The following is a 14,292-nucleotide window of genomic DNA, read 5'->3' on the forward strand; positions in this document are numbered from 1 at the left end:
CTACAGTGTCACCTCTACAGCTTCTGTAGCCATTCCTCAGAAAGGCTACAGTATAGAGGATGCTGGGGCTTCCCCAGTGGCTCAGCAGTAAAGAATCTGCCTGCGAGGCTGGACACGTAGGTTGGATCCCTGGGTCAGGAAGAGCCCCTGGAGAAGGAAATAGCAACCCACTCCAGGATTCTTGCCTGGGAAATCCCACTGAAAAAGGAGGCTGGTGGCTACAGTGCATGGAGTCACAAAGAGTGGGACATGACTGAGCAACTGAACAGCAACAATAAAGAATGCCACCTGCTTGTTTCCTTGGTGGCTCAGATGGTAAAGAATCTGCCTGCAATGCAGGAGACCCAGGTTTGAATCCTGTGTCGGGAAGATTCCCTCGTAGCTACCCACTCCAGCATTCTTGCCTGGAGAATTCCATGGACAGAGGAGTGTGGCAAGGGGACAATGCACAGGACTGCAAAGAGTCGGATTCAACTGAGCACCTAACACGATCCTATACTTTATCTGCTTGTTTTTTTGCAAGCCATAAAAGCTTTTGGAAAATCTCCTCTTAAGCTCGGAGGAACTGCATCTCATCCCACCTCCAAAGTATCCAGTGTTGTCTTACTGATCTTTAATTTTATACAAGCAAGAGACAGTGTAACTCTTCCAAGGGTACTGCAGGGAATGCCCGAAGGCAAATAATTTACATACTTTCCAATACAGAAGTACCACTTAATTATAGTAAAGAGTTTCCAGTTTGAACATAACCATACAAATAATGAAGAACACAAATAAAGCCACAATAGTCTCAGGACATAGATGGCATTTTCCAACTATTTTACAAGAGTTGAAATACTGCTTCTGCCTGTTGAGTAGAAAACCTTTCCACTAAGAAGGACAAAAAAAAAAAAAAAAACTGTCCTCCACTGGGTGTTTTATCATAGTGGGGAGAAAAAACAGCTTTGAGATTTATCAGCCCATGCTGACTAACCCCTTACTTCGGCACTGTGGTTGTCACATCTCCAGCCAGTTGTCATCAAGCTCTGCGGTGACTGACAATGGCGCAAATGTGCCGTCTCCAGGGAAAAGAGGGAGCATTCACGAAATGCGCAATCTTATCTAACAAAGCTGGTCTGCAGAACCAGAGATTAGGGGTCTTCCTAAATCAAATATATGTTTTTTATTCATTCTTGAATTGTGAATATATATGAAAACAAGCTGCACATGAACTTGAACAGACTCTGGGAGATGGTAAGAGACAGGGAAGCCTGGCATCCTACAGTCCATGGGGTTGCGAAGAATCAGACACAACTTGGTGACTGAACACCACCAACAACATGAAAACAAACATCCAAAAATAACCACTGAGGAGCCACAGGGTTGTGCTGGGTCATCTTCCTGCCCTTCCCCAATACACACAACTTCCAAATCCTAACTCAGAGGGGAAAAAAGAGAGAAAAAGTAAAATAAATGATCTGCAAGTGGAATGGAGCTGGCTGCAAACCCACCTGACCATATCTGACAGGTTCGCTGGTGGCAAGGGACACAACCAGAACCACCACAGTCACATGTCACACAAGGGAATCTTCCTGCCAAAGCTCATTCAGCAGAGCGCCTCTTGGAAGTGGCCATCTACAGCCGGGCATATCTTTTAGAGGTGTCTGGAGATGGTAGTGCACCCGCGCGCGCACACACACACACACTCGTCCCTATTTCTTCTTCTCCCCCAATCCGTTCCCAAAGCTATTCCAGATTGGATCTCAGGCATAAACGCAAGTGAAGCTTCGATACAGTGAACACACATGTCCTCCATCAAAGGCAACCCCAGGTTAGTAATACCAAACTGAGTGAACAGAGTTGCACGCAGCAGACATATGGAAACCACCAAACATCTGAAGAAAATGAAAACCGGAAATGTGCTCATTAGCTGTATTAAGGTTCCCTGCTCCCAACAGACACACACACACACACACACTTTCTCTCTCTCTTCCTTTACTGGTTGACACAGAGCCATTGTCCAGCGCAATGCAAGGAGTGATTTTCTTAAATGTAGAGGCAGCAAGGAGTTTAGGACGGTTGCCTGGCTGTGAAAAGCCATTTCACTCCAGGTAATAAATATATTGCCTAACAGAGCACTTTAGCATCCACTCCATAAAAAGGGGCTCTTTCAACTCCGATAGTCAGGATGGGGAAATGAAATAGAAAAGCGAGGCTGTTAGAAAGAAAGCAGGAGGGAGGAAAATCATAAAGTTATAATGTGAACTTATGCTCAGAAATGTTCTGGGTCAGAGTCTGATAATCGACAGATTTCTCAGGAAAGAATTGCCTGGCTGCCCTTGGAGCGAGTGCACTGATTAACTAAGATGGTTTCTCTCTGGCTGGGTTATCCCTGAACTACTGTATGTGGGAAATGAACCTGATTTCCAATTCGGGAGTTGGAGCGGCAGTGTTCCTGTGCCCATTCAAAGGGAATATGAGCTTCACCGGAGCGCTCACAAAATCTCAGGCAGGCTGTTAACAATATCATCGTGTTAACTAATAGAATATTCCTAATGCAACTCCACTTGGAGAATTCATAGGCACAAATGTGAAAGTAAACCAGGAGAGTGTCTGCTGACTCAGCTGTTGTAATAATGGAGGAAGATGAGATTAAAGAGGAAAGAAGAATAAATCGTGGTAATTGACAAAGAATATGATGCTGTGTGGCTGTAAAGTCTGAATTCTTTCTAAACAGATGTTTTTCAGAAGAGCATTTTTATCAGGCCATGGTGACAAAAGCAACCCATGACCAACTGAGATTGAGAATCAGTCCTAAAACAGGAAAGTGTATGATAATAGTAAATACAGCAGCCATTCCTCCCACTGGGAGAGAGCTTCTCCGGCAAGAAGAACAACAGTTTGGGAAAAACTGGGCTTTGTCACACTGCCACTTTGGAGGGAAGAGGCAACTTGGATGTCCTCCATGTTACAAGCCACATAAGGGTTCTTTCCTCGCCTGTCCTAGCCTGCTTCCAGTACAGCCTCCAACTCTACATCTGGAAGCCATCACCATGCCTTGTGTGCCTGCCTGCAGCTCATTTCCCTGGAGGAGGCATTCGGCAATGGCATTTCTCAATCATTTCCCTCCCCCAGTGGTTCCCGAGCACCAGTCTTCTCAGGCCACCCATGTAATTGCTGCCACACCCCTTCCCCTGCAACTTGGACTATGATTTAAGTAACACTTTTCTTAAAATGACACACTTTATCTCTCAAAAGACAACTTCTCACCACAGTTATCACTTGCAATTAATGGCAGGTAACCACAGAAATATAAATAATGCATTCATAACAATATACAATAATAGTGTAACTGACACAATGTTTAAAAAAAAAAACCTAAATGCTCTTGTGTCTCTATGCTTTGCCAAAGAAAAAGAGATTAGCCAGTGTTAGAGAAGCATTCAGGGTGATCCTGACACCAATTTGGGATTTTGACCTTGGGGAAATCAGAAGAACTGAGAGAGAACTGAAAATTTTCACACAGGGAAACTCAGAACTACATAACATTCCATCTAGGTTTTCCCTAAAACTCATCTCTGACGCCACCATTGGTGGGTTTCCACAAGCTGGTAAACACGGCCAAACTCTACTCAGTTTAGAAGTGTTTCAGATTCTGAGTCCTAAAACCTCAGAGTTCTGCCCTTTGCTAACAGAATTAGAAGAGGAGATAATAAACTAATAAAATAATAGCTTGAACGCTCACCCCAAATACCTGGTTTAATAGTAGCTTTGACAAATCAACGCCTTAGTTCAAAGGAAGGCTTCCAATCACACTGTGAATTTTGGTCAACATAAAAAGACCATGCAGAAAAAAGGTCCTGCTTGCCTCCAGTGGGCCAATTTACATTCCCAAACCTAAGGAAGGAAGGCAGACTTGGCTCTTCCTCCATACTGACTCATCCACTAAGCACAAACTTAAGGAGCACCAATGAGACAAGGCCAAGATGGAAAAGGGCAAACAAAGCTAAATTAAATACAATCTTTGGTATCCAATTAACTGCTGTCCTATCCTTTAGCTTCTTAACGGAAAAAAAAAAATGATGGAAAATTTTTTAATAGTCTTACAGAGAAGACAGGCTTCCCTAGTGGCTCAACTATAAAGAATATGCCTGCAAATGCAGGAGATGCAGGTTCGATCCCTGGGTCAGGAAGATCCCCTGGAGGAGGAAATGGCAATTGACTCCAGTATTGTTGCCTGGGAAATCCCATGGACAGAGGACCCTGGTGGACTACAGTCAGAAAGAGTTGGACATAACTGAGCAAATGAACATGCACACATACACACACAGAAAGCACTCTTTATTGTCAACCCAGAGAGTCCGTTTTCTAGAACTGAAGAAACAGTTCCTGCTAACGTTCGTATCCAAGTTTCCTCAGGGCAATGGGGAGAAGCAAGAGGTGGGGGCTTCCTCATCATACTACGTCCTCAGATGCACCATACGCCTGCAGGAGAGTAAGAAGCCGGGAGGAAGCTGAGGGTTGATGTAAGTAGGCTCATTAAAAAGAAAAGGCACATCTTAGACTGAAAGGCATTCTTCTCTACCCACAGACTTCCTTCATAAAAGAGATGTTTGCTTTAAGGAAACTCTTGTGCCCCTGGACATAAGCAGGCTTCCTTTAATGGCTAATATTTTGACACAGCACACAACCAGAAGAGCTGGTCACGCCAGTTGACAGTAGTATAGTTAGAGAATGATGACAGATGGAAGCAAAAATCACAAAGGCAAGAAGAAAGATTTGTGATCTAATTTAATGAAGCCCTTAATTTTTAAATTTTTGAAGCAGAATTTTCAATGTCTATTTTCCTGTCTTGAGATGAAAGTGTCTGAGACCACCTTTACCTAGTACTCTCAAGGGGATTTCAGTAGTTTTGAATCCAAAACATGGCATCCATTTCTTCTTCTTTTACTTACAAATTATGCTGATACAACCATTTAATCCTTGTGCAGTCATTCTACACAAGTCCTGTAAGTCTTTGCTTCTGGAACTTAATTTAAAGTAGACCTAAACTGGCATTTATGTTTAAAAACTTTAAACATTTGGCTAGGCGGTAAGTGGGATAAGAAGCCAGAAAGTGGAGGGCTACATTGTGGATTACAGAGAACCACAGAGGATTTCGATTTAGGCTGGGGAATTGTGGTCAAGATTGATTTGTTGGGCAACAGAGCTGCACACGTGACTGGAGAATTCAGGAAACCAGCAGCACCTTGGCTCTGCACGGGCTCATCTAAGGACGTGTGAAATGAGGTGAAGAAGAAAAAGCCTCCTGATCCAGATGAAGTCTTCATTTTACTAATTTGGTGAGGGGGAAAAAAAAATCAATGAATTGAAAAAGAATTTTGGATAAAATTCCAGGTTTGAAATTTACTAGCTGCCACCTTGGACAAGTTACTTATATTTCCTCATCTCTGTTCACCCATTTGTAAAACCCCTTCTTCCCAGATGCAGGCATGTCAGTTCTTAAAAAGTACGCCCTATACACACAAGGCTTATCTTTATATGTCCACTATTCAAGATCTTATCTGGCACACAGTGGTGCTCAATAAATTTGTCAAAGGAATAAAAGTGAACTAAATGTTGAAACACATCTTAAAAAAACCCACCTCTTTGTAGCCAGCAAAATATTTTCTAGATATAATGTATCCTAAGTAAGTCATCCTTAAAACAACTTAATATCTTCACCTGTTTCAGATGACCTTTTGTGGGTTCAGTTTTGCTATTTAGGTTAACAAAGATATTGACAATTACGAGTGAAGCAAATGACAATTCTAATTTTAAATGGAGCCTCTGTTTCCTAAGGGGTTTACAACACTGCTGAACTTTTTTTTAACATACAGGCTGTAAAATGTCATTCAAAAGTAAGTTAACATGAAAACTAGTTTGCGCTACACCTGTTACAGACGGCATTTTGAGAAACTGCTCTTTCCCTGGATGAGGATGTTGACAATCTGTTCGATATTTCTCCTCTGTATCTGGAGGGCACGTGTAAATAGTTTTGCAGACTTCTCATCTACAAAGGTGAGTGGTGTTAAATTCCCTTCAAGTTAGAAACCTTAATCCAGAAAGAGCCCCAACAGCCCTCTAGTTTGACAAGACCAGAGTTATCTCCAAAGAGACAGTGTTTGTAGTTCAGTCGCTAAGTCCTGTCTGACTGTTTACAACCCCAAGGACAGCAGCATGCCAGGCTCCTGTGTCCTTCACTATCTCCCAGAGTTTGCTCAAATTCATGACCAATGAGTTGGTGATGCTATCTAACCATCTCATATTCTGCTGTCCCCTTCCCCCTTTGCCTTCAATCTTTTCCAGTATCACGGCCTTTTCCAAGACACACTAGTGTAAGCAAAGTCACCGCCAGAGGCTGCCCTTAGTACTGATCTATCCTTGAAACCACAGGGAAAGGACATCTTTGATGAAGTCAAGGGAACAGAGTAGGGAGCCCTCTACAGTTAGGGTGGAAGCAACAAGATTACGTGTGTGAAAGAGACTGTCTTTCTACACACCCTCTGGAAACAAGTAAAATGGTAGGAAAACATCACTTTTTAAAGCTGGAGCAACAACCCAAGAGGATCAAAGGAAACTTTCATTGAAGCTTGAGTTTGAATGGTCTGAGCTTTCCTCTAGGAAGCCATGATAAATTCTCTCCCCTTTAAACAAAATTTCACATACCCCTGAGAAACTGCAAATGCTTTTGGCATGGAATCCGCCTGGGCTATGTACCTGTGATTACATTTGGTTTGAGAGCAGACCACAGCGCATCTGGGAGGTACAGGAGGGTTTTATCTCTGTGTGTGTTTTGGATAAACAGACACAGCATAGATTCCGGGCTCCATCACGACTTTCTAACAGTCGTGCATCTCACAATGAAGAATTACAGAACGTGCTTTGATGTCAAACAGAGGTGGCTTCTTTTAGGAAAATGGTAAATTTAACCTTCTTTGGTTCAAAGCTCAGCAGTTCTTCCCGCACCCCACTGATGTGAATGCTGCAATTTTCTTTTATTCACTTCCTCAGTGACTTGCCATCAAACACCTACAAGTCATTTTACTGCAGCAGTTTGGTCCTTGTGACACCCAAATAGGATGGAGAAGAGAAAAAGAGACATGGGGAAAAGAAAGGGAGGAGGGAGTCACTACAGTCCTTCACTTGTGGGCTGAAAACTCTTTTCAAGGGCCCCGCATCACAAGCATTGAATTAAAAACAGTTTAGGGGACCTTGGGTAGGGAAATAGCTGAAACAGACACACGGCATTTCACTACTGGCTCTAATTAGGGCGGGGGAGGAGGAAGGAAGGCAGGAAATAAACAGAAGCAACAAAAAGTCTCTAGCCTGTGTACAAAGAAGACTGGAAACAGCCCTTTATGGACCTTAAGAAGCCTAAAGTAAAGGATGACAGTGGTTCCCAAAGCCCATGTTTTGGAGGGAGATGACGTCTTAACCTCAGCAGGGTTTTGTCTCCCTCCCCAGGATCTGAATTTAAAGAGGAGATGTTTACTTAAGGAGGTCTTTCCCTGATAAGAAAAATAAACCCACAGCTTATACATATCTCTGCTTAATACAAATAGCATATTCAAAATGAATTACTTGGAGCTTAACGTGGTTTTTGTTCCCTCTTTCTCATTTTAACGCCTCAGCTCTGATTTGCTCTTTATCAAAGGTTGGTGCATTTTAAAATGCTGTCAAGCATCAAAATTAAATGCTTCAGAGCACTAATGATATCCTTGTGATTAAGGGCTTTGCCGTCACAGAGATGCTAAGAATTCGGGTGCTAATATTAATTGCTGTCTTCCACATTACTAAAGGAAGGAAAGGATTCCTCCTCTGAGTTTTGCACTATAGCGACGGTACCAAACACCACTGAGCAAGTTTTATTTTTTTATATTATACTATAGTAGTTTACAGCACTCAACAGTGCACAGAGTGCTTTCCCAGACACACTATCTTGTTTGAGCTACATTCAGTCAATCAGCTGGGTTAGCCCTCTGCTAATCCTTGGGTAAAAATCATTAATGAATGAATTCCTATCCACCCTCCCTTGAACATCACTGATGTTGTAAGAAGTTAGTTCTGCACCCCATAGCTCACAGCTGCTGTATCATTAATAACCACCTAAGCGCATTTTCTCATAGTCAAGAATTGAAAAACAGACAGACAAAAGGTATGGAAAAACTTGATTATGCCAAAATTGATACGGAATTATTTTCCTATTCAACAAGAGACATGGAGCCAAATTCTCAATTAAAGTCTTCAGAAGACTGAATCAAATGAAGTTCATTTATATTTAAATATGGAAATATTAATATTAATTAAGCTTATACTTAAAATGTATGAGGGATGCCCTTTTTTTCACATAAAATGATTTCCAAGGTCAATATACACAGAATCTATTTTAAACAAATAAAGTGGAGTACAGTAACATTCACCTAAGGATATAACAGACTCGTACTTCCAGGGATGGTCAGGATCTGATTTGGGGAGCACTAATGGCGCTTTGGGAGAAGGCGATGGCACCCCACTCCAGTGCTCTTGCCTGGAAAACCCCATGGACGGAGGAGCCTGGTGGGCTGCAGTCCATGGGGTCACTAAGAGTCAGACATGACTGGGAGACTTCACTTTCACCTTTCACTTTCGTGTGTTGGAGAAGGAAATGGCAACCCACTCCAGTGTTCTTGCCTGGAGAATCCGAGGGATGGTGGAGCCTGATGGGCTGCTGTCTGTGGGGTCGCACAGAGTCTGAAGCGACTTAGCAGTAGCAGCAGCAATGGCACTTTAACTAAGTGATTTAAGAGCAAGACTTTACAAAGTGTTTAACTCAGATTCTACTTATTTCTGTACAGAAATGAGTAGCAGATTGTCTCAGACAAATTTTTTTATACAGAGCTATTACCCAAATTTTAAATAATGGAATGTGATACAATTCTTAGCTTCACATTAAGTGTTTGCACACAGAAGTTGGAACTTCTCAGGTGGTGCTGGTGGTAAAGAACCTGCCTGCTAATGCAGGTGACAAAAGAGTCAAGGGTTCGATCCCTGGGTTGGGAAGATCCCCTGGAGGGGGGCATAGCAACCCACTCTAGCATTCTTGCCTGGGAAATCCCATGGACAGAAGAGCCTGGTGGACTACAGTCCAAAGAGTCGAAGACAGTTGGACACGACTGAAGTGACAGCGCTTGTGCATGCACACACACACACACACACACACAAATACAGAAGCTGAAGGTCTTCAGATTGGCCTCTGGCTAACTGCACAAACATGGGAGCTCCCTTTCAATAAATAACTGTGTCTGGGATGGAGCTGCTAAGACAAGGACTACATTTCTTAGACTTCTTCATGTGTAGGATGGTTCATCTGTCTGAATTCTGGGCAATGGAGTGTGGGTTGAAGTGGTGACTCCCCTTGGGACCCTCCATCCTCTCTGATGCACCATCTACCAGCTCCATGTTGGTGCTCAAGTCCATCTCAGAAGTTCCCCATCGACTGTCCCCCTCTTCACCACCAACTGCATGTGACCTGAGTAGGAAATAATTTTCTATTGTGTTAACCTGCTACCTGACATCTGGGATGACGCAGCCCATTCTGTTAAAGTGGAGCCATTCAGGAAAAAAGGGGGGCATTTTCATATACAGATGGCCTGAGATTTATGATAGTTCTGGTTTGATTTCTAATTTTTTGACTTTATGATGCTGTAAAAATGATGTGCATTCTGTTGAAACTATACTTTGAATTCTAGATTTTGTTCTTTCCCTGGGCTGGTAGATGTACTCGAAGAACTGTTCAGCTTTTCACTTTCAGTATTCAATATAATTACATGAGTCAATCAACACTTTATTATAAAACAGGCTTTGTGTTAGGTGATTTTGCCCAATATAAGTGTTCTGAGAACATTTAAGATCAGCAAGGCTGATCTATGATGTTTGGTATGTTAGGTGTATTCAATGTATTTTCAGCTTACAATGGGTTAACTGGGGAGAAACCCCACTATAAGTCGAGGGAGAGCTATAATAACATCATACAATAACTATCTAAAATAAAGTATGGGAGTATCATGGCCGACAGAAGATGGAGCTGCAGTTGAAAGCTGCCTGGATGGCCTCCCTCTTGGAAACCCCAGCTCCTGGGCACTCACAGTGATAGGAGAGTCACTCATTTGTGAGACACTGGCTGAGTGCTGCCATGGCATCAGCAATGCCAGGAAAAGACTGCAGCTTTGCAGGAATGCAAGACATAAGCACAGCCCCAGGTCTCCTAACAGACTGAATTCTGTAGAATCACGAAATGTTAGGCTGAAAGATTCACCTGAGCTTGCTTTAATATGAAATGGGAAAAGACAGCGGAATTCTCAAAATGGCTTGGTTTAGTTTTCCTTTTAGAAAAAAAACTTTAGTCTTCATTGCATAGATGATAGCTCACACAAGTAAAGATTTGGGCCATGTGAATCAGAGTTAAACAGAGAAGAATGGGCACATGAGCAAAAAGATGCTTTTGGTCTCCTCTGCGAGGCACTTTGACATACTCAACATCATTTAATCCTGGCAACTCTCTGAAATCCATAGTTATCATCAGCACCTTTGATTTTCTATTTGGAAACTCCTGGAGCACAAAGTAATGAAATGATGCAACCAAAGCTATAAAGTGAGATTTTTAAACCCAAGTCTGCCTGACTCAAAAGTATTGTAATCCTCTCTATCACATGTCTGTTAAAACATACACACAGAAATAGTCAAGCATTGTTTTAAATCTATTGAATGGATTAATTCATATAATCTCACAAATACCCTCTGAGGCAAGTACTACTATTATTCCCATTTTACAGATTAGAAAAATAAGGTAAAGAGAGTTTGAACAACTTGTTACAGTTATACCTTATGTGGTGAATTCAAAAGTCAGGTTCTAGGAGCCACAGTTTCACCCACTGATCTATAAAATCCTCTAGTTCTAGTCTCTGCCCTCCTTTCACTGATAAGAAATTAGGGATTTGATGGCTAAATGCCATCTTCTTCCACAGCATCTGCTGCATCAGTAACAGGGCAAATCTTAGGTCTGGTATATGTTAGGTTCCGGGCCATCTATGTACACTGCTGGATGCTAGAAATCCAGAGATAAATTAGATATATGATGTTTGTTAGTAGACAAAGTATAAAGCTTTGGGTGACTAATCCCCTCATATTAGAACTACCTACAGAGCTAAGAAGAGAATCAGCTGAAACTGAAAATTTAATTACAAAATGAAATAATAGTATTTGAAGTTAGGGAAAAAGTAGAAGCAAAAGGCAGGCAGATTTCAAGAAGATTGGTGGTGTTCTATTCTTTGACCTGCTTACTGGCCACATAGATATTTGCTTTGTGATAATTTATTGATGATACATTTGTCTTGTCTATTTTTCTATATGCATATATATTTCACAATAAAAAGGTTAAAAAACAAAAGTGCTAGCTAAGAGTATACAAGTTGGAATATTAAAATTAATAACAGAGATCCATTCACAATTTTTAGTTAATACTTTGGGGTTAAAAAAGAAAAAAACTAAAAGTTCCATAAAAGATTCAAGTTTTTGCAAATTAGGGCTTTTATAACTTTTTAATCACTATGTTGAATACCTGAGCCATACAACAACAGCTGTCCTTTAAAGTAAAGGGACTACCCGGTGGCTGGGAAATGGTTAAAAAAAAAAATATGCCTTCAATACAAGAGACCCAGGCTCCATCCCTGGGTCAGGAAGATCTCCTGGAGAAGGTACTGAATTACTCACTCCAGTTTTCTTGCCTAGAGAATTCCATGGACAGAGGAGCCTGGCAGGCTACCATCCGTGGGGTTGCAAAGAGTTGGACATGACTGAGAAACTAACATTTTCACAGTAAAGTAAATGTGTTCTTTAAAGGCCTATTTTTCTTTTAAAAATAACTATCTTGAATTAGCATTCCTACATGGAGAGTCATATGATGAGCTCTAGAATTACAAGTGAACGATGTCTCAATGTGAAACCAAAGCCACATCCCCAGAATTAACTGGAGATGACTTCAGGGGAATCCAAGTGTTTCTTATGTAGCACGTGTGTCTTCTGTTTGGTCTGAGAGCTGCTTGTTTTACTTTCTGTTTGCTTACTAAGAAATTTGTTGGCAGGTTCTGTCAAGGATAGTCCAACACTTGCCAACAGAAACATAGCAGGATTCAGTGTATATTTCCTATTAAGTTAGAATGCCAGTTTGAGGCAAACAGGAAAACAAGTCTTTCCACTGGAAGGCGATGTATAAGAATCTCTGAGCAAGACACCATTTTAAGATAAGAGAACCATGTAAAGCTAGAAGCAACAGAAAAAATTAAATAAATACTTTTTTTCTCTCTCAACATCTCTAGGAAGATGAATCTTCTCATTGCGTCTCAGTATGCTGGAAAGTGTCTTGTTATAAACTCTTAGTTGAAATTATTTCATAGATTTCTTGCTTAGATAAAACAAAGAACCCTAGGCAATATATTCCACTCTATGATTGACAATGCCCTCCAAAATTAGTCTGGAATCCGAAGGATGGTGTCAAGGAAAAGTGTTCTCCTATTGAGCAGAAGTACAGCATAGACAGTAGGAAAGGATTATCTGCTGTGAAGCAAAGCTTCTGTTCCTTTAGCTGTCAACCCCACTGGAGAGCTTTAGGCATCCCAAATCTGGAAAATAAAAGCTGTGCTGTGGGCTTCAGGTTCTTTTGTTACTCAGACAGCTGCTAATCGTCCTGCTGTGTTAGGAACCAATGAGACAATGCTGTAACATCAAGCTTTCTGACATCCACGGCATCTAGATGCGTCCCCAATTAAAGATGTATTAATCACAAGGACTCTAAAAGCCAGGATGATAGATGCACCCAGTAAATCTTTGCTCTTGCCTTTTACTTTCACACTCAGGTTTCTACATTTACAGGCAGAAATGCTTAAAAGCCTAGTCCAGACACTGACCAATAAAAAGCCTTGTTCATTACTCTCTATCAGATAGATGCTTGACGATTTCCCACGAATGCCTGAAAAGCCTTTCAGAAAAAGGTAAGACATTGATCATTCTGCTAAGAGTCTGTCTGCTTCAATAAATAGATCTACTGTGGCTGTTGTCATCTTGACTTTTTAAGTGTGATAACTAATTCAGGAGGGTGGCTTTGCCACTTGCTACAGGGACATTCAAATCATCTGTGTAGTTAAAAACAACAACAACAAAATGCCCTTAGATAAACCTAGGAAACCTAGTATTAATAATACTAATGATGGGCTTCCCAGGTGGCGCTAGTGGTAAAGAACTACCATGCACAAGACTTAAGAGAGGTGGGTTCAATCCCTGGGTCGGGATAGATCTCCTGGAGAAGAAAATGGCAACCCACTCCAGTATTCTTGCCTGGAGAATTCAATGGATGGAGGAGATTTGAGAGCTATGGTCCACAGGGTTGCAAAGAGTCAGACAGAATTGATGTGACTTTACACGTACAATACTAATGATACTAATAATCTCCTTAGGTCATGGCCCCAGTGAGAGTAAATAAATTATGACACAGATACCTGGAACAACAGAAAAGGGTATGGATTGGATGAAGCCCCTTGAATTTTGTGCTTTGAAATTTATGTTAATAAAAGCCTCAAGTTACTTTTTCACATTGGTTTCCATTTCACAAGGGCACTGAAGATAGCCTTATTAAATTCTCCATCAAAGGGCATCATCCATGTCATTTGTTATGAATAAGTAAGCTGGTAATCAACCACAAAGCAAAGAAAAAAATAGCAAAATAAAAGCAGAGAGCCTGACTGCTTTATCATAGAAGCTAATAATCCAATTTCTCTCTTTTTTTTGTCCTTACATATAATTTTCATAGAAGGCATCTAATTACTATAATACAAAATAAAGAGAAAAAGCATCAACACATGAGGCTCATGTAACCTCAAAAAAGCAGTGTTCACCATTCTGAGTTATTGCAAATCTTTTCAAATTAGATGCCTATTTTTTTTATTTTCCTGAGGTTAATGAAACTCGAAAGAGACAAGTATAATATTTGCAAGGTGCCAGGTTGGTGCCAGCTCAAGGAACTGAAGTCCTTGGCTTTCAATGGAGCCTGAATATATCATGAATAACTCCTTCCCCATCGCTGTCTCAGTGATGGTCCACTGTCTTCCCAGTCGAAAGATAGGGAGTCAATTAGTGTCACTTAGGATGTGAACACCTGTCGACTAAGACCTGGACTGAGACCAATTCCATTACCACAGCCACTCAATGGCTGCCAGATGATCAGGCCTTGGACCACTTATG

The 14,292-nt window shown here is 41.3% G+C and overlaps 1 protein-coding gene across 3 annotated transcripts in view; it reads right to left on the bottom strand.

Moving 5' to 3' along the window:
* The window catches only part of EPHA4 (EPH receptor A4), a 159,994-nt gene that overhangs the window by 38,959 nt on the left and 106,743 nt on the right, over positions 1 to 14,292 (bottom strand). The window lies entirely within an intron of this gene.

Source organism: Bos javanicus, chromosome 2, assembly GCF_032452875.1.
Source record: "Bos javanicus breed banteng chromosome 2, ARS-OSU_banteng_1.0, whole genome shotgun sequence".
In the NCBI taxonomy this organism is placed as follows: Eukaryota; Metazoa; Chordata; class Mammalia; order Artiodactyla; family Bovidae; genus Bos; species Bos javanicus.